The following is a 21,936-nucleotide window of genomic DNA, read 5'->3' on the forward strand; positions in this document are numbered from 1 at the left end:
TTTCTGCAGGTTGCCCTGGCCCTGGAGCTCTACATCTCTGATGAGCAGTCACCGGCCACATCGACCTGATCAGTGTTTGATTGTTGTGTCTTGTTGCTTTTCTTCTTTTGTCTCTCCTCTATCCACTCACCCCAACCGGTCGAGGCAGAAGGCCACCCACCAAGAGCCGGGGTCTGTTGGAGGTTTCTTCCGTTAAAGGGAGTTTTTCCTCCCCACTGTCGCCAAGTGCTTGCTCAAGGGGGATTTGTTGGGTTTTCCCTATGTAATAATATTGATAACAGTAAGGTCTAGACCTTACTTTGTAAAGTGTCCTGAGATGACTTTTGTTGATATTTGGCGCTATACAAATAAAATTTGATTTGATTTGAGATTTTTCAGATGGAACAAGTCAGAGATCAAAAAGAGTGTCTGAAAATATGTTGTGCTGCAGAAACATTTCATCAGACTCAGCAAGTTTGAGCAGGACTGCATTTCAAGCAGGGTGTTGTGTGTATGTTGTGCACACCATGGGATTTCTCCCTTCCCCCCCAACTTGCAAAAACTTTTCTACAGGCTGAGTGAAATCTATGTTTTGTTATTTTTGGTCAGAGTCACGTCAAGGTCAAAATGACGGTCTGACCAGTTGTGGAATCACTTCTAATGTTTATTAAATTGGACTGTGTGTGCACGTGCATATCTTTGCATGGCTGTGTGTATGTGTATTTTGCTGGTGTGACATCCTGGCCATGACGCTGAACATCTGTGGGGTGATTCATTCGGCTGTGGATGTGGAGTGACACCGAGGCACATCTGCTGAGGTGCGGCCATCCCTGCACCCTGCCCCTCACAGGGCCCCAGCTTCACCACCCAATCCACTTTTCTGATGATTACGTTTTTCTGGATTTTCCCTCTTCTTCGCCACGGCTGGTTCACAAAAGTGACATCCTGCCTCTTTCTCCAGTTGTGCACATTGGAGAACAGCAGATGTAGAACCTTGGGGCGATTTAGAAATGGCAAACACAATGAAACTCAAGAACCTGGGAAAAAAGAAGCGATCCCAGATAAACCTTACTTTGTCCTTTTTTTACCATGGCAAAATTAAAGTAATGTTAAAGATATGTTTTGCTTTTTGAATGTAATGCAGTTACAATAGCAGAATATAATGAAATGGTGCTCAACAGAAAATTTTAATACTTTTATAAATCAAGAAAAAATTCCAAATATTTACTTAAGTTTCACAAATGAAAAGATTTGCTGTTTTTTTCTCTGTTACATATCCTTGTGAATGGAATGTCTGTGTTTTGAACTGTGCTGAGAATACGTTATAGGTGTTTTTCCCCTATCATCTCATATTGTAGACTAAGCAATTAATTGATGGATTAAAAAAAGACAGACTTACTGCTGGTGCAAATTACCATTAGTTGCACCCGTAGATAGGATTGTGTTTTATCTTGATGAAGAATCATCCTCGGTATGTATTAAATACTGTATTCAGTGAGTTGTTTCTTCAGTCTGCTTTTAAGAAAAGCCGTGTTATTGCGAGCTCACGATAAACTTATTCCACCCAAATGGAAAGATTGAGAAATCATTTTAGTTTAAGTGACAGATGCTTCTCTTCGCTACTGTGCGGGGCATTGTAATCACTTGAATGACTACAGCTTGACTAATTAAGGTTATGCAGTTGGCTGGCTCTCTCCAAACAAAGCTCAAGTAATGTGGATTGTGTTGTAGCACATCCCCCATAGTATAGTACAGATGAGAGCAGAGCTGATATGCTGTTCGCTCTGATGTGTCAGTGGGAAAACTGCTAAAAAGATCAGTCAGTCTAGCACTTGATTTTCAACTTTGCATTCATGTTTCCACTTAGCTAAAGATATAATTTGGTTGTGGGAAAATAAAGTAATAAATTGATTGAAATTATTGTCTAGCTGTGCCTCTCTCAGCCCTGCTGTTACCGTGATGAGAACACAGAGGAATATGACTGTAACACATTAAACAGAAATAGCTGATGACTAACAAACACAGCCAGTGCAGGTGATAATGACTGAAATGCATCGAATAGCCGTTCTTGAGCTCACCATGCACGTTTGGCACAGATAGAGTCCAAGGACACATAAGGCCTTTGATCCTGCCTCTGGGGCGTCCCAGATGTTGCAGCACGGGGCAATGTCAAGTCTGGTTTATTTGTAGAGGTAATGCCCAGCCATTAAATGTGCAACTCATCCATCAAACAAAAAGGAGCATTTTAGGAATGCTTTTTTCTTTGCATGACTGAGCAGTTGAGGTTTGTCAGTAAAGGGAGTCTTGATAGACCATAACCACATCTTGAGCTACATGTGCGTTACAGGGCCCAGGACACAATGTTTATTCAGGGCACTCATGGGACACATCCTCTCCTAGTTAAAGCAGACGACTGGAGATATTATTTTTCATGTGAAGTAAAAGAAAATGCAGTATTTCACTTCCACTGGTGTCACTGAATTTGAAGTTGTTCTTCCTGAAATCACTGAACAATTTTAATCATAAGGAACTCATCTGAGTGCACTCGGATGGATTGGACATCTTTGAGAAAGGTCTCAGCCAGTAGGTGGCAGTACAATACCTGAATCTACAACTTCCTAAATCAAGACTCCTCAATCATTTCTAAGAATAATCACCCTCCTATTTAAGTTTTCAACTTAAGATATACAATCAAATCTGCCCCAGTTATTAAAAGTGATTTATTGAACTGTTATTGTTATATAATATTAGAGATATCCTTATTCAAATACAAACTCTGACTTATCACAACATAGAATAAAACCTGCACTTACCATCTGTATCACTCAGTTGTTTTTTACTGAGCAGTGATTTTGGCTTTAGCAATCAATTTGAAAAGCAAAGGGAAAACATGTTATATAAAATAAGATACTGTGTAATTTGACTTCAAGATCCATTGATTAAATAGTGAGTGACATGCTCCAGAGTGTTTTCACCAATCTTTATATAACTAATGCACAGCTTAAAACCACACCCATCTTTAGGCTAAATTGCTTGTCTTTAAAATATAAGGATGAGATGTAAGAAAAAAAAAATTTGCCTTTTAATCTTTTGCTGTTCTAAAATATGCCATGATTATAAAAATATTTTTTGTAGAGGCATTTGGTTTTGTTCTTTTTTTTAGTCAAAAACAGTTCGGACATTCTCTTTGGATTACTTTTTGTAAATATTAAAAAATGCTCACTGATCTTAAACCATTTTTCTTCACCTCTGTGAGAGAATATCTTCCTTCACTTTGTAAGCCAAGTGCAGTGTTTATACTTACTGCTTATAGTCTTTTTAAATATATTTTTTCAGTATTGATGGTATCATTCTTTCAACCGGTAAGGTGAAGGGACAGGGAGCTCTTGGAAATATGTGTCACACCATTTCTCCCCCAACTGTAACTTCAGTCCCCACTGAAAGCCAAAGCCCAGAGGATCTAATGGGTTAATTTCAGAACTTGTTGCTTCAGTAGTTTTAACACGATGAATTTTCTTTGTTTGTTAAACAACAGACCTCGAGAATGGACTATTTTATTGATTGTTAAGTCACAAAATGATGACACTTGTGACTGCACTGAAAACGGCAGTGAGTATTTTGTAGCTTATTAAGATACTTCTCAAAATGTATTTCCTACAGTTTTTAAAGTCAGAAAGGTGCCTGTACAATCTGCTACATTTGCTGCCTCTACTCCGAATTAGAGATTTATTTTCTGCGGAGAAAAAAAAAATCAATTAGTGCTAAATTTATTCATGGATTTCTGCGATCAATACGAGTTCACTCGGAGGGGCTCCATGGGCCCCAGTTCATCCCAGTTAATGTGTTTGAAGGGGAATTACCATTGATGTTGTTTTTGCTTCCTCTCAGGTCAAAGAGTATCTTGGAGCTGTCACCGCCTGCCTGCCACATGGGAGGAACACCATTACCCAGAAGGCACCTGGACAGGAGAAAGGATAGCATTGTGAAGGAAAGACATTCAGGTTGGTTGGCTGTGCTGAATCTTACACACCCGCTGTCAGGGAGTCTCTTATTAGAACTAACTGTGAATCCAATCATGGCTGGGAACACTGTGTATTGATTTACCCCACTAAACACATACAATAAATAAATACAGAGGGAATACGTTATGTGTAGATTCACTCAGAAATGGTACTCGCGGCCACAGAACATTCATATAATCTACTGGTCTGCTACAGTAGGTGAAAAACAGCTGTTCCTCACACTCTCTTAATTGGTTGCAACCACTGTAATTTTAACTCGCACGACCTTTCATGACTTCTTGATTGTTTTTGTAATTCTTGCATTCTTCGTATTGCTACTCCGAAAGATACTGTGTAATCCTCTGAAATGTTCCTTCAAGGATACTCTTTTCACTCTTCGTATTGATTTCAAACATTTCCTGCACACAGGCTATATTTCAGGTCAATTAAGCATATTTGGGCATTTGCAAATCGTTTTTTCCCTCAGATCCTGGGGCTCTAAAACTGCACTTTTGGCCCTAACAGCACCGCTCACATTCTCTGTGGAGCTTGACATTTTGATCCGCAACAGAGACTAAATGATAACCGTTTCCTTGTAAATACTGTTGCCTGCGGGGGAGGGTTTAAATAGACCAAGAAGGACTTTTCACTCACTTACTTGTTTATATTCGCAACTCATCTAAATATGGACAGCTAAAGCATTTACAGTAGAATATAGCGTGCATTGTGGGCAGCAGTGTGAGGCTGCAGATTAAGTAGTGCAGGGGGGGGGGGGGATGCATAATTATTGTTTGAAATTTTCCGAATTCTTCTGCTTTTACACTTACAAATTATGTAATTATGACTACTTGTGAGAAAGCTAACGAGTAGGTTATGACTGTTCAGATTGGCCTTTCTTCACCAGACAATATAATTCCATTATCAGTTTTTGCCACTGTCTTTGTTTTGTTTTTACTTAGAATATCTTTAAGGTTGTTTTTGGTCATGTATGAAAAAACAAGCTCCCTTTGTTTGAACTGCTTAGTCTTGGCATCTGTGGTCATTAGGGCTCTCCTCTCACTGAGAGCAAAAACACTCCATTTATTATTATTATTATGCATTTATTTATTTATTTCAAACATGCTGACTGCTGTCTGAGCTCACATCCACATCTTAAAGTATTTATTTGAACCCAACTAACGCCCTTCTCTTAAACAGTTTTGAATATAAATGCAGAAAGAAATTGAATAGTCATTTGCTGATTTCGTTCTTTTTTTGATATGCTTTCCCTCCATTTTCAGGAAAAAACAATAATAAGTAAATAATTCATTTTGCCAATAAGTGTGGAGATGGAATGGAATATTTATTTTGCCTTTAGAGAAAGTCAGTGCTGAAGTTTGACCCCTTTGTATTGTCATGACAACCTAAGGTCTCTGACACTTCGTGGCGAGTAGATGACAGCATCCTCCTACTACTGCTGTGTACTGTATATGGTGAACTGGCAGCACCCACACCGGGGAAGATTGACATAAATACTTTTTAATTGAGCTGCAAATGTTGTCATGAGATGGAGACATTACTTTAGCATCCCTAAGGGGAAAATCTCCTCATACAACAAGAAAAAGAAATGTATAATTAATACAGACAGTGATATTATGCCCGATGTGAGCCTGCACAGATAGGGTAGTATTACATTTTACAGTGGTGCTTATGAGTCTTTCCCAGATTGCTGATAGAGTTCAGCACTCAGTGGCTGGCTCCAGGGAAAGATTTTGCCATGTCACATCCTTATCAAAAAAACATTTTGCTTCTTCTTGCACACAAAGTTCTTTTTCAACAAGAAGGCCTGTAATCTGTGCATAGATCTTTCTTCAGCACCCCCCTTTCAATGCTCTGCTGAAGATCAATTGTGTTTGTACTGTATGTGAATGTGCATCAAAGAGTCCCCACAGTCAGTGCCTCCACTTATAAGGTAATGTACTGACACGGGAGATTCCACGGGGACTGTGCAGAGCTCTCCATGTACAGAGGCTGTGCAGCAGAGGGAGGGGTTGGGAGGAGGGGGAACACAGCAGTCCTATAGCCTGACAGGAGGAAGCTGGATTGATACCACACCACTTGCAGTACACAATACTATCATCAAGTGCAAAGCACATGCATATCAACTTTAGATGCATGCAAACATATGCACATACTAAGTCGGTGGCTGGTTTTAGCGTGAAGCACTCGTTACCTGGCTGTTAGCCATGCTGATATGCTGTTCTCCCATCGAACACCTATTCTGTTTCACAGACCCATGGGGATACACTGTCAATGAGAACTTTCATAGCAGCAAAAATCACTCACCCAATTGTTTTATTAATCCTTCAGACTTATGAAGGTAGCTGTCTATGCTGAAGGCAAGTTATTCCCATGAATTTCAATATTAAATTGACCTTATACCTAGTCAGGTTTAAGTCATAAATCCATAGTTGTTCTTCTGTGAGAACTGGATTGCCTGGCGCTCACCAGCTCCTCCTTCCTCTGCTCGCTCTTTTCCAGCTGAGGTAGGAGGCAAGTTATATATAAGGCTGGGGTTTTGCTGGATTTAACCCAGCCAAAAGAGAGAAGTATGAGGATGCAAGTAATGATCTGTGCTTAAGTTTGAGTCTATATTTGGGGTGCAATGTCCTTTTGATGTGTATATGTGCTTTTTGTGTGTATATGGATATGTGGATACATAGGCAGTGACAGAAGGTGACTCCTGTATCGGTAGTTCATTTGCTAGGGCGGACTCCACCGGCTGTCATTTTTTCTACCTGACCGTGTCACCTGGACGGTGTTAAATGGAATGTTTTTGCCTCTGAAGCCATCCTGAAACAGAAACGCAGGGAGAACTATATACCAGGCCCAGTGACAGGTTCTCAAAACAGGCAGGCCATGAATATGCAAGCTCTTCCACAAGCAGCCAAGAAAAAAACTGCTTGATGTGGCTGAATCTGAAAATAAACAATTTTGCCTTATTCAAGTAGCAGCACTGACATTTTCAGCATATTTCTGAGTCTCACTGTCTCCTCAATTTTATTTCCTCAGCAGGAGTTAGAGGCGAGAGTTTCTTGCCTGTTTCATCACTAATGTTTCAATTTACTGTCACAACTTAATGAAAATGGCAGCGGCATGTACTAAAGGATAAAAAGAAATCATAATTGGATATTTTTGAGAAGTTATGATATTAGTGCATTTTGTAATTGTGATTTTTCACAAATAACATGTTTTGACTGATTGGGTTAAGGACGACCTCTTTGCTCCACATGTGCTTCTGCCCTCCCCTGGTTCATGCAAATCAAGTGAGCATGTGTCTTTGATATTGAAATGATCATGCTGGGTTCCTACAAACATATCAGCAGACAAAACAGAACTGAGTGCATGTTCTTATTGTACGTTGCATGTTCCTTACCACAGTCTTGAGTTTCTTTGTGATCTGAACTAGCTATTTTGTTGGTTTAAAAAAAAAACTATTGATATTATAGCTACAAATCATGTAAAAGCAGACTGAGAATGACAATTTTACAGTTAGAATAAACACAGCATCGCAAGCGACTAAGATGAAGTAGTTACAACTGAGGTTCAGTGTAGATACAAAACAATTAAAGACTGAAACTAATGAATAAATAATTTATGTTTTAGTGATTTTTTTTTTCAATTAATCACAAAGATGCGAAATTGTCACCTTTCAGTAAAATTTCCCATGTTTATGTCCAGATTGGTCACCCATGTGAATCGTGTGCAGATATGCTGTAAAAAGGTTTTGCCATTAAATCCAAAAGTCGATTTAGTAGAGTGGGCATGCAGTATTACACACTGTCAGTGCTAATGTTTTGTACATCAGCATCATACTCTAGGTGACTCCCAGGTCCCCTTATTTTATTGTTCCTCTGTCCTTGATCCCGCATCAGTTCGTTCTGATGAAGGACGTCCCAGAACTCTTATTTCTGCTCTGAAGAGCGAGGAGGCTTCCCAGAGGAGCTCTAAGTGAGGATACACAAGAGCATCTTTCATGGAAGCCCCTTACAGATTGACACGCCCCTTTGTTGAAATCAGTTTGTGATTGGATGCTTCACGTGAAGGCTCGAGGAAAGGATGTTCCTGAAACTTATTTACTTTATTTAGTGATGGTAAGATGGTGTACATTGCCATGAAGATTTGTTGTCTCTCCACCTTTTGCACAGATTACATAAGAACAAATCCTGCATACCACTTTAGAAGTATCTCTTAGTGGTCCTCTTTTGTTAGGCTAAAACCCAGAGTACTGCCAGGTGTGCAAAATCAAAAAATGTGGATTAAAGTGGTGTAAGAATCTGATTAAAGCTTCAGTACATGACTTTCTTGGATGCTTGGTGCTGTAGAAATGTTTATACAAAAAAGGAGATTAAATAACCAGATGTACAAGTGAATCATTAGCTATAGAAGACATGCACAGTCTAGGGGATTTATTAATGTGTGTCTGTGCCAGGGTTTGTAAAAGCTTGAATTCAGTAATATTGTTTTGATGGATATGGTCTTTAACAAGACAAATGCAGTGGTTAAACTGTATATCACAGTAGCTATTTTGTGGGTCTCAGAAGTCACAGCCTTACATGCTTTTTCATGCTTAGTGTCTTTTGAGGACACTGTGTTGTGTGACCCTTGGAGTTGCTCCATGTGTGTGTGTGTGTGCGACTGGATAGGGCTGGCACCACCTGATGGCCTGGCTCACCTAAAGAAACAACACATTGACTCACTAATTACCAGCTATTGTCTAGATAAGCTGTTGTAGAATTATTGGCTCGCTCCTTCCCACAACAGTCGGCGTGCTGTTTTCTGTTGCTCTGTTCACGTCTTGTAGATAGCAGAGAAATTAGAGCTTGATAGAAGTATTCTGATGTTTCCTGCCATGTGCTTTGTAGTCAGCAAATTTGGGGGAAATGTAAGGAAAGTGTGAAAAGGGTTCAGAGCAGGATCAGATTGGCCCACCGATAAAGTTCTTTTGGGCTGATCTCCGTTCTGTATGAGGGGAAAGGGTGGTGATGCTTTTAACTGTGTTCTCTTCCTGTTTAGAGGAAAGGGCTGTACATTCCTGGACACACACACACACAGGCACTTATCAAAAAATGCTTGTACTGTACATGAGCACAAATACTTTAATGCGCACCACCTACACATAATTGTGCACTTACACATCTAAATGCATGCACACGCCTTCCTTCAACACACTTGTACACTCAGTGACTTTGTCTTCCTTTCCTACTTTCTCTCTCTCTCTCTCTCTTTTTCACTCCCCTTACTGGAAGGCCACTCTGATAGGCCCCCTCATAAGGAGAGACACACCATCTGATTCCAGGGGGAGTCCTTCAGAGGCAGCACTTCCAGTGGCTTCAGTGCATTAAAGCTTTTACCTTTTGCTTCTAAAGGCATCGGGACAAAAACAGGCTAAGCTCTTTCTCTCCACCAGGGAGAGGGAGAATGCACTGTGTTGTGAGGACACTGATTACTTAGGAATCGGTCATCTATTATTCAAATGATGGCATATTGTATTGCCTCCACCTTTAGTGACAAGACGGCCTTTCAAGGCTGGGAAGTGCAGAAACACACCCTGCCCGGTCCAAAAGAATCAATACAGGCATGGGTAGTTTGCTTCCTCACTTTCGTTTTGGTCTGTCTTGCTCTTTTTACCAATGTGAATTTGGAGCTATGCCATTACATATTTGGGAAACCTTGAAGTGCCAGCTGCTGAGAAGGCCACAGGGCCAAGGCAGGCCACCATGGAGGCCTCTGGGGTTTGGAAACACACCATTGGCGTGTCCCCCACTTCTCTCCACCACCTTTCTGTCATATTTCTGACACTCCTGTTGGTCTCTTCACTGCCCCTTTTGAATATCCGCTGTTCATCCACAACACCTGGTGTCAGGAGAGAGGAGGTTGAAGCAGCCTCAAAGATGGAGACATGAAAAAATGAAAAAAGGGGACTTTCTCTTAGAGCAGCTCAAAGATGGGACCACCCAAGATTTGCATACCTGAGGTTTTTACTTTGCTTTTCTTCCTTGCCTCCACTCAGTGGCGTTGCCGAATTTACCCTGGACCAGACTTCTGGCACACCTCATGCTCCCTCTCCTTAGTCACTGTCACTGAAACACAAAGAGCCCACCACACAGCCTTGTGTCCTGTCCCAGACTGTCTGACCTCCTCTCTCTGGAAGCCTTCACTGCCTTGCAGTGTTTGCTAATAGAATATCCGCTTACTCTGTTGAAGAGCCAAAGCCCTTATTTTGAACAACCACAGACCACTGAAAAAAGGTCAAGCATCTCAGGCCAAAGAGCCAATTAAACAAATGAAGTGTAATTCACAGCTAAAGTGGATGTTTTTCTTTCTTTTTTTGCTTATATCGTCATGTGTTTTTAACACATTGGTATTTTGTTGAGCTTTCCTGGCACTGTCGAGGTCAGTCTGCATGCCACTGCTGTTTATTTACTGGCCATTTGGCCTCTTACAATATGCCTGTGTTGCAGCTTGTGACATGAAAGAAAATGCAAAGGGAAGAGTAAAAATCATAAGGTTGAGTAAAAGGGAGCTGGAGAGGGGGAGAGGTGGGGAGGGTCGCTAGAGGAGTTGGATAACAATGGCTGGAGTCCAAGGTTGGCTAATAGTATCTGACACACTGCAATTTTGAGGCTTATATCAACATTGTTTTTACAGCTGTAATTAAGCCACCTAATCAGAAGCACATTGGTCGGGACAGTCGGGGCCTGTGAGGGGGCAGACACACAGCACCGCGCTGAGCTGGGGCTAGGTTGAGGCCAGCCAAGGGAACTGTGGGTGGGAGAGCATCCTGAGTATGACATGCACATGCACACAGATGTACACAAGGGATGTGCGTTAACCATGGCCACAGTGAATGATTACAGATATGGAGAGGGAGCAGTTTTTTTCAGCCTGTATGTATAGAAAAAGATATATGTATAAAAGTATGTGTGTGTTTTAGGGGATGGGGGCAAATCTTACTTATGCGCACATATTTGCTCAAGTGCATTTCCAGTGGGTTTTTTATGGCTCTTGCCTGTGCGCAAAGAAGAACAGCAGGCAAACGTGTATGTAGAAGAGAGGGAACATGTGCATGTGTGCGGTTGCCTCAGCCCCACAGAGGTTCACCCCACCCTTGTCAGGGCCCACTGCCGAGTCACCCAAGTCTCAAATGGCAACAGCACACTGACATGCACACATAGACACACACGTAAGTGCAGCAGAGCTCAGCTGGGGCCAAAGTCAACAGATGAGCTGGTCTGAACTGGCTTGCTGTGTGTTCTGATTGTAAATTGCGCTGGTGATGATTAGAGAACTCCAGCACAGGATGTCGACTCTTAAAACTGCCCAGAGAAAATAATTTTCAACTATGTTCAGGAAACTTCTTTTCTTTCTCTCCTTTGCAATATTCTGCACTCCAACCGCCTGCACTCCTTGCCTCTTTAATTTAAACATCATGGGGCTGTATGTGAGGAGGTGGAAGGAGTCAGTGTGTAAAGTGGTTTAAGACCTCCAGAATAAAAAAAAAAAGCCAGACAATGGAGAGCGTTTAGTTTTCATTTTAACTTTACAAGTGCACACACAGATCCATAGGTTTTTTTATGCACATACATAACTACAGTATGCACGTACATGCAAATACTTCCTAAAAGAGTAGGACACGTACTGTATGTATGACATGGTACTTAGTTATTTGTTCCAGCAGAGCTGTCAGAAAGCAGTAAGGAAGATCAATGAAGGTTTGTGTAACAGAGCCGCAGGTTGATGAGGAAGAATGACTGTTTTTCAGCTTTTTACCTTCTGTTGTTTCCTACATCCCCACAGAAACCACTGTTTTCTGACTCATCACTCAGTGACATTACATTGGGCTTGTTGGAAGGACTGTACAGAGAAACAAACCTAGAGGAAGACAAGTTTGTGTGAGTTGTCTGGAACAGTATGTCGCTGCATGCCTGGAGTTTGGCAGGAGATCCTCTCCCCCTTCCTTGTTACTCTCCCTCCTTCTCTCCCACCTCCACAGAAATGTCCAGCTTGATTTAATCAGGGAGGCAGAAGGGAAATCAAACTGGGCGTGGGACTAAAAGCCTTCATATGGGGACAGGCCCGGTCCTGCAACCTAATCGACCCCAGGAGTAAGCAACAAAGACGGTCAGTGAGTGTGTGAAAGGGAGTCTATTTATATCTGTGTAATCGTGTCTGTATGTGTACAAGTGTGACTTGAGAAAGGTAATGGGGCTGATGAGGAGCAGGGAGGATGTTAATGTGTTCCTCAGGTGTCAGCAGCAAGACAGTCGCACACAGACTTGTGTTTGACATGAAAAAGGTGGGGAGAGTGTTTCCTGTCCCACCATCCCCTCCTCCTTTTCCTGCTCTGTGGTTCCGACATTATAACCGGTATTAAACTCCTGTCTACAAGCTTTAGGTAGGGAGTGGGCAGCATTTACCATCGTTGTGCCCCAGGCCCTGCATGAGCGTCACTTTCTTTCATGCTACACCTCTGTCTTCCTTTTGTTTTTTCCAGTTTCTTTCTCCCTCCCCTCCCTCACTGTTTTCCTTGCGCCTTTCTGCCCTTGTGTTTCATGACTGTTTACACAAAATGACAGTTCCTCCTCAGCTCGCCGGCTCGTGGTTCACCCAAACAAATAAATTCATGAGCCCACACATTCATTCACCAATGCTTTGTGCATACCCAAAAAGCACACAACTAGATGAGAGATCAAGAGAAAATGTAAGCTGTGGGAAGAGAAAGTGAATTAAAAGCAAATCTTGGCATGGCAGTGGAATCTAACTGGCGCATGGCAGAGACAACTAACTAAACAACAGCCACAGGATTCTCTGGCTCCCTCAACTGTGTTAAACTATAATCAGAAATAGTCCGGATTTAACCCTCCCACAAATATCTCAGAGACGTGGTTCATTCTGCTAAGTCTCACAGCAGTAATAACCAGATTCTTAATGGAATGTAACTTAAGACCATAGTAACAGGACAGTTTAGAGAGTAGCAACACCTAGTCTTACTGAGAGCATGTTATTATTATAGCCTCAATATACTGTAAGCCAAGGCTGGCTCCTACAAGGGCCCAGTAGTGTGCAGGATGTATTCAAACTGCAGTCATAGGTCCTGAGGGACTTAGTGTCTCAGTCTTTATGTGTGTGAATTCGGTGTTCAGGAGAGGCACTTGGATGTGAAAAGACCCAGATTTATACGTTTTGCTCTTGGAATATCCCAGAGATATGTCTGAGGCAGCAGGGGGATTTCATAAAAGTCTTCTCTGGTTTCTCTGGTTCAGCATTTTGTCGTAGTGAGGACATTATGTGGTGACAACAGGCATTAAAATACTGCCCCTTCCTCCTCTTTTAACCATTCCCACCCCTCTGTCTCTCTTCCTTACTCTCTCTCACTTAATTCTTTTCCAGGCTGCTATTTCTCCCATGACAACAGCAGTACAACTGAGTTTGCAGTTAAGCTACAGTATGTAGGTGTTCACATTTTTCTTAAATGTAAAATCAAATAATTAATCCAGCTGGATTAAAATGGCATTTAATGCAATGGATGACTTCAATTATGTGATGCGTGAGGAAACAGTGGGGCAGCAAACATACAGGCTGCCGTATGTAACATCCATCCTGAAGATATTCTTAGCCAAATCTTGCTCCAACAGATGAATCTTTCCATCTCAGATATGTTGCTCCTTCTACTATCACAGAGAGGGGGCTTCATTTCAAAGGCTTTTTCCTTGAAGCTAAATACTTATCTTATTCTAATGGTACTCCTGAGAACAAGCTGCCTTTCCTTATATGAAATGCAAATTCACTAAAGGAAGCAGCAATGCCATGGAATTTGAAGCATAAAACGTTAACATTAACATAAAGCCTTTTATTATTTAAGTATATATGTTTCCACAGCACCATAAAGTACTTACTGTATTTAGATCAGAGGAAATGATTGTGTAGTGTTTGTAATACTGTGGCAGTATGCTGTGTGGATATGAATGTTAAAGTGAACTGGAAGACCAAAATGGTCTGTTTGGGTGGTTGACTACATGTGAAACCACATGAATGTCCTAGGGACTAGCTGGTTTGTCTGTGTGCGTATGTCTGGGCAAGTGTGTGCATAAGTAAGTGTGTCTCCACCAACTCTGGCAGGAACTTGCAAAACCACTGGGAGCTCCTCCAGTAGTACCTTGGACTCATTTGTTGACTCAGTGATGGTTAGAGGGGCAAGTTTTGCCATCTTAACACCAGCACAACCGAGTGGGAGACAGACACACACACACTCTCTGAGAAAACAACATCAAGTAGTGCTTATAAGAGGCTACAGTGTATACCTGGGGCTTAGTTTGCCTCTTCCTCATGGTATTCTACAGTACACTTTCATACAATTTGAATGACAAACTGTACTAGCAGCCAAAAGGCCAAAGGGGTGCATTTGGTTGAGGAGAGACAAGAGACTGGGACTGGCACTACACTGCAGCTTAGGTGTGTTTTGAAGGTCTGGATGAAGCCACATGCCTATAGTCTCCGGTTGCAATTCTGGACTCAGGGCCTTGAGAAAGGATTTTATTTTCCTTTACCAAAATGGTAAGCGTGCAAAAGAAGCTCAGATTCACAAAAAGCTGGCTGTGTTATTTTTAATTTATTGGACAAAGCCTAGGCTGTGGAAGTCATCAGAGAGATTCTGGCAGTTCAAGCATACTGTAATGCAGCCTGGACTGTGTATTAATAGTTAAAACTCAACAGCACAATCAGATGACCATTCCAAATAACACAAGACACCAAATGACTCAGTAACCGGCTTTCCATGTCTCTTATACTCCTCAGTCTTTTCAGAGGATGTCTACAGTGAACAGGATGCCTAGAGGCACAACACTGAAAATATAAAGGTTTAGAAGTATAAAGTATTACAAGACCCAGACAAAATCATGTTATTGCATAGAATACAGTATTTCATTAACATTTTAAAAATTTCCATTTGGGTATTGCAAGTGATACAAATTTATGCATGTCTAATGGTTACTAATGTTAATTTTCACCTCTCATATGTGTGTTTACTTCTGCAGTAGTGTGGACCACTGGGGAGCCTGTTGTTTAATAGAAAGGGCACTTATAATTTCAGCATGCTGTTTTAAAGCAGAGGGAGTTGCATCTGGTGAATGGTCAATATCCTCGATCGATGTTGTTCAAATTTGGGATGCCATAGGGCCTGACAGCTGTGAATTGTATTCTTTTGGGCAGAGTGAAGAATGGATGAATTGGGATTGTTATGTTGTGAGAATTTAAGCCCAGTATTTATTTTCTTTACATAAATGATTTGGAGTTTGGGGTATGAAACATTTGTTTTGGGTCAAACCACTCCAGGCAAATAAAAACTTTAGTTCATGAATTTTATAACTACTTCACATATAATTTAGAACTATACATAAAGATTCTTTTATCGATGGGGTTTCTGGCAAAACTAAAGATCATGTTTGAAAGGACATTATGATTAAATATTGATGAACTACTTCATATTTCCTTCATCTTCAGGAAGAATTTCATCTACTTAAGAAGGGAAATAAGGCGGAAGTGTTCCAGTGTGCTCTAAATTGGAAAAGAAGACAATTAGGCTGGCTTGTGGCTGTCAGTCAACCCACTGTTGCAAGGTGTTCTACTATGAGGTGAAATCAAGCAGGCGAACTAGTGGAGAGGAGGTTTAGTGAGATGGAGAGGCCAGGCAGCCAGGTGGCTACACTAGAGTAACTGAGTGCTGGCGAAGGAAACACTATTGTACTGTTCGTTTGGAGACATTCTGTCAAAGCCGGCCCAGGCTGACACCTCGGATCACAGTTTGATAGACGGAAGAGTAGCTCTCGCTGACTAGGTCCTATTAAGGTGGATGTTTTCAAAGTTTGGGCCTGGCACTAGGGAAAAAATAGGAAGGACACAGGGGGGAAGTGGAGCCTGAGCGCCGCTGACATGCTTCAAGACCCTCCTCCCTAAACACGCAGTCGGGGGTCAAATTGCTTTCCTTCCTTCGCCCAGTCTGGCTTAGTGTCCAACTTACTGAATGTCTAACAGAGAGAGAGCTGGAGAGAGAGCCATATTATGCTCCACAAACACACTCTCCAAGAGTCACATTTGGAAATACACATCGATATCATGCACCAAAATGCAAAATATCCATGGACATGTATTAACATGTGCTCGCAAGCACAGATGCACATAAATGTGCATATTTGCATATGTAGTTTTGTTTTCTATAGTGAGAATACTGAGACGTGTCCAGTAGGATCTGTGAACCTACGTTGCCATGCAGCACTGTTTGTACCCCACTGCATCCCTCTCGTCTGGATCAATGCTCTCCCCCTGTCACAGTGCACTGAGCAGGCAGAGGCAGCCAAGAGAGGCCTGCTAGACCTTCAGAGGCACAAAAGCATTGAGTGGTGGGGGCGGGGGGGGGATGGTGAGAGCAATGCTTGAAATGTGTGTGTATGCGCGCTGCTAGTCGTCAGAGAGGGGAGGAAGCAGACACACTGCACCTTGGCCACCTATTATGAAGCTTTTTGCCACGATGTCAAGTGAAAGCAAGTTAATTGGGTGAAGCTGTAGAGCATGTTAGGGCGGTGGTTGAGGGCTTGCCGGCTTGACAGTTGAGTGTCAGCGGGACCCAGTCAAGTGTGGCTGAGAGACAGAGCCCTGTCACCGGGCCTGAAGCAAGGCCGCTGGGGCTGTTAAGGAGAGAGACCAAACCCTCCCTGCACACACAAACACAAACACAGACACATTACACACATTGACTCGTACACCCAATTACATTCACTCATCCCCTCTGGTGCGTACCCACAGTCTGTCACAAATGAAGATTGTTTAGGGGAAAGTTAAATACTGACCTTGAGAATAAACCTTATTTTGTTATCACAAATCGGACTGATAATAAAGTAATAGTTGTAATAATTGATCATTGAACAGAGTTCTTTTTCTTGTTTAGGAGTTTTTTTTAAACATTGTGCAGCTAATATTACATATGTTATAGAAACCAAAGACACGTGTCAGCATGTCATTTTGAATGTGTTACAAGATCATTTTTATCAGACTAAATATTCATAATATATCTAATGAAAATATCTTTTTCATTAGATATATGGTGTTATTGTATTATTGGTATAGTGCTTTTTTTTAAAAAACATAACTACCTAAAAATGCCACTTTACTTAACTATGCTGCACATTTTCCCCATTTTTAGCAGTGTGATTTTTTTTTAAATTCACTGATTTAATGGCAATGAGTGGGCGACCTCAAGTTATTGACAAACCGAAGCAGAACCTAATGAAAAGACCCCAAAATATTCACTGTTAAACGCTTCCCTTGGGAGGGTTATAGAGCAGCTTAACACATAGTGTCAGAGGGTTGCGGGATGCCCATTTATCTTCCTAAAGCTCACATTCAATCACCATCACACTGTCAAATGGAAATGAGAGCTGCTCTTTTGTACAATTCACGCCCTAGCAGTGCTTCTCAGTGCCCCTCTTTCAGTATGACAAAAAGATTCTAATTAGGGAGGATTGAGTGATAGATGAGACGAAGATGGCCCTGGCCCTGGGATCACTGTGTTTTACACAATGTTACATCTATGGCTATAATATTTGTCCTGAGTAGTGTAAGAATAAAGCTTTGGCAGCAGATCTCCCTGCTATGGATGTCTCAACATACTCAACGATCCATAATGTAGGCCTTATGAAAGTGATGGGCCAGAACACGGTCTTTTGACAAGGTTGTTAGGACTTTGTCCGGCCACAGTCACGGATTAGGCTAATTATGTGGATCTGTTTGTATCAAACATTACAGAACCACAGAACAGACATTCAGAGCTCTGCCTTTAATTTCACCTGCTGTGTCAAGGTGTTCCTTAATTGCCAATTTAGCCAAAATGTAATGAATTAATTAATATAATATACTTTCTAATAAAATGTAGGCATTTCACATTAGCATAAAGATGTCTGAGATATAACCGATCAGATCCAGCCCTGCAGCAAGTCACAAGCCCCTTGACAGTGAATGAACCACCTGCATCAGGCAGCACTTAGATAATTGTTAATTTGATTATTCTGGAAACAGTACAATATTTACAAGCAACGCATATTACTGAAACACATTGCTCAGTTTTAAAGGTTAGAGTAATCCTAAAAATATTCTTTGACATAAAATAGATAAGCTTCATTGGAGAAGTCCTGTAATTCGACGTTAACACTCACTGAGTGTTTCATATAACCCGTGCAGTCATTCTTACAGTCTTAACCTCACGAGTATCACTTAAAAGCTGAGCACCTATTTAATGCAATCAGATACACTTTTAAAATCTAATTCCTCAAACATTTCTACCTTTGTCCAAATGTTCACTCCATGTCTGATTCTACTTCATGACTCCCTACTTCTCAACTAACAGCTCTGTAAACTGCTTAAAGGACCATTACTTCTCCATACTTCCTCTGTCATAATGGGTTAAATGCACTATAAGTAGCCGAGTCAAGCCGTTAAGCTAAAAGGCTATAAGCAGTCAAATCGTGAACAGTACCTCTGTGATAAAATACTCTTTCATTGCCATGTCTGTTCTATTCATCTTTTATAATCCATATATTAATAAAAACAACTATAAAACTGCAATATAAAAACAGTATTCACCTCAGTGTGCAGAATACTTGTACTCTGCATGAAATGTTTAGTCACCATTAGAACATGGACATAGAGTAATCAATCATATGAGTCACGGACACTGCACGATAAAGGTCATTATTAGTCATAGTTATCACATAAAGATAGATATTTTTTAGGATTATTCTAAGCTCAGTTTAATTTAATCATGATAAATAGTTTTTTTTTTTAACAACGCTCTCTATTATTAATAATGAGCTTGCACCATGTTATTTCATCCTGAAGCCCACAGCTTAATTCACTGTATTTATGGTGTAATCATAATGTAGCTTGTTGCTAAAATTTGGGGCTGTGGTATTCCCTTAATTGCATAATTTAAATGTTTCAGTAAATGTAATTATGCAGAAGCTGTGATGTCACAGGAGACCACTTTCCTAATTTTTTGCAATCTGTTGTAATAAAAAAAGATAAGTTTGTGGGCTAATTTTTAAAAGTTCCTAACAAAGAAAAAAGGATTGAGAAAATCAATAAGCCATTTTAGTCTCTATCTATCAAAGCGGATTCCTTCTTGTCTGTTTTAAAGTGGGGATGTGGCACTTTAATAGGATAGCGCGAGGCTGTTTGAAATGTATGCCAATGATTCCTGTCATTTCATGGCAGCCCGGCCATGGTTCACTGAGCGCCCACTTCTCCCCTGTCAGCTCGACTGAAGACAAGCATTTAGTTGCAAACTTTGAGCAGGTTGCGCAAACCAGAAATGATGTGACTGCTACTTCCAATCCCCATCCTTCTTCTTCATGCTGCAGTGCCACTGGTGGTCAAAGAAAGGGGAGGTGAGCCTCTTTCCCCTCATTTAACTGAAGAACATGCTGATTTAGTAAAAACCTTAAAGGTGAATAGACAACAGAAGCATCAAGATGACAAGAAAAGAAATGATGGGGAGGAGAGGCTGAGGTTTGGAACGTTAAAAGTATAGTGGATTGCATAGGGAAAGTCAAAGGTGGTCAGCTTTGTTAAGTTTGTTGTCATATTAATTAAACCAAACATCACATTTACACTAGGTTTGTATGCTCTCTCTCTATCCAGAGGTCATGGGCCCATATCATTCAGGCTAGTTTCATTTTCCAGGATACTAAAAGAATGTCCCAGCCACACATCTTTTACCAGTACTTGTGCCTTAACACTTAGGCAGTAAGTCAGCAACTAGTAACCCCACTGGCTAGCTGACAGTTTGTGCGTCAAGGCCACGGCCCTGTATTTTCTGCCTTGTAGCACACCAAAGTAAAATCGCTTGTCAGGCCGAGGTGTCTGTGAGCTGACAAGATGCCCCAGTGACATTTCAGCTCGAAAGAGCAAGTGTCTTGCAACCGAGTGGTCAAATATCAGAGAATAGGTCAAGCAGGGCGGAGCTGAGTGCTATCTGGAAGGCCAGTTTCTACCAAACGCCAAACACCCCCTTGACTTTGACAAGTGGGACTGCCGGGGGTCAGCGAGGGCAGCCAAGGGGCGGCTGTGCGACGAAACAAAGTGATGTTCTGTTGGGCATGGCCAGACAGTGTGCACCTTATTGGCTTCAAAAGGGAAAAGACATTGACATTGATTAATCTTCTTAACCCTCTTGAACATGAAGAGAGTGGTGGGGAGCTTAGAGCAGAGGGGCTTTGGCAGCCCCTGTAAGATGGGCCACTCCAGTGGTTTGTACAGAGCATGGCCCACTGAAATGTAGTTTGACATTCATTAGAATATCTTTGACACCTATCATGGGGGAGCCAGCACGGCTAGAGGAGAAGTGCACTATCTCCAGTGATCTCAAGTCACCACCAGAATCTTTTAGATTGGGTCATGTGAAGGAAATCACTCCTACCTCAACAATGGATGTTAATCAAAAAATGACATAAAGCCACATGTTGGATTTGAATACACAAATTTGTTTATTTCACTTTATTGAGACCAACTTAATAAGAACACAAATTTACAAGGTGTCTGGTGAATTGACTAGATGGTTCACTTTCATTTGCAGTCTTTGAGACTGTGTCTGATTGGACAGATTATAACCAATGCACGCTGATGCATTGAGTTAAATGACACAATAGTGTGGGAAATAGTTCATGCCTTCTTATTTACAGTAATGTATAGATTTTAATGGCCAGTTGCTGTTATAAACACATAAAAGCCTCTACCTTTAGCCTATGCCTTAGCGTTTTTTGTGTTGTTTGTGTTTTTGTTGAATTTTAATAGAAACAGAAAGAGAGAGAGATACAGAATAAGAGAGTGCACGTGTCAGTCTTGACACCCATCAAGGCAGTACGGCGGTGCTGACATTAATATTTAACACTGAAGGGCAACCTACAGCATGTCATGTCACGGCCGTGATTAGGGTGAATGGTGACCCCCTCTCATATAACATGGTTTCATGTTGGAGGGGGTGGGGGGTGGGGGTTCAAATGTCAGCGCTTCATAGTCTCCGTATCAGAGGATGGACAATGCTCCCTTTAACCCTCATTTCCATAAAGCCATTCCTTTGGAACAGTGTTCCCCACAGGTCTCAACTCCCTACCTGCTTAGTCTCCATCCCTAGCTGGTTGCAGAATCCTTGCAGAATGAGCTGCTTCTGAGACTACAAGATCAGGCCTGTTCAGAGAGTGTTTATTTGTTAGTGTGTCACTCTACTTGACATCAGACTTCTTAAGAGCCTGATGGTGTAGGTCCAGAGCGTGGCGCTGTTTTATCATTCAGCCAACATCATTTGGTTGGTTTTCATCGATTGGTTCAAAAATGTTTTTCCAATGTTATGTCATTGTTTGCAGACCATCAAGGGGTAGCCCCCTGTGAATAATTCCCACCTTAATTGGAAAGAAATCCATACATGGAACTTCACTTGCATGTAGAATCACAGTACTTGAAGAAACAATTACAAAGCATAGAGAAGTAATCAATGGCTAAGCCTCGCCTTGAAATGTCACCAGATGAAACTAATATGACCCTGCAGTATTAGCATTTATTAAAGGCTTTTTCTAAAGTATGAAGGCAATAAAGTACAATTACAGATAGAACAGAAGACAGCAAAGAGTGGCACATTTACTATATGTATGTACATTTAACTTCACTTGTAGCATCCAGAGCCTTAGAACCATCTATTAATTTTAATATGTGGTGTTTGACAGCATTTTCTTATGCCCTTTAATACAAGGCAGGTAATCTAAATCTTCCAATAATCAATTTAAAACATTAAACTAATGTTAGATCCGGTTTACACAATTGTAGACAATTGCGCATTTTCTAAACACAACATAACAACAAAAACTACAATTTC

At 41.2% G+C, this 21,936-nt stretch overlaps 1 long non-coding RNA gene across 1 annotated transcript in view; it reads left to right on the forward strand.

The window, feature by feature from the left end:
* The window catches only part of LOC109955513 (uncharacterized), a 142,031-nt gene that overhangs the window by 14,930 nt on the left and 105,165 nt on the right, over positions 1–21,936 (forward strand). The window contains exon 3 of the long non-coding RNA XR_002274272.1: positions 3,868–3,980. This is a non-coding gene — a long non-coding RNA (uncharacterized LOC109955513). The remainder of the gene's footprint in view (positions 1–3,867; positions 3,981–21,936) is intronic.

The sequence above is a fragment of the Monopterus albus genome, unplaced genomic scaffold, assembly GCF_001952655.1.
Source record: "Monopterus albus unplaced genomic scaffold, M_albus_1.0 scaffold15.1, whole genome shotgun sequence".
NCBI lineage: Eukaryota > Metazoa > Chordata > Actinopteri > Synbranchiformes > Synbranchidae > Monopterus > Monopterus albus.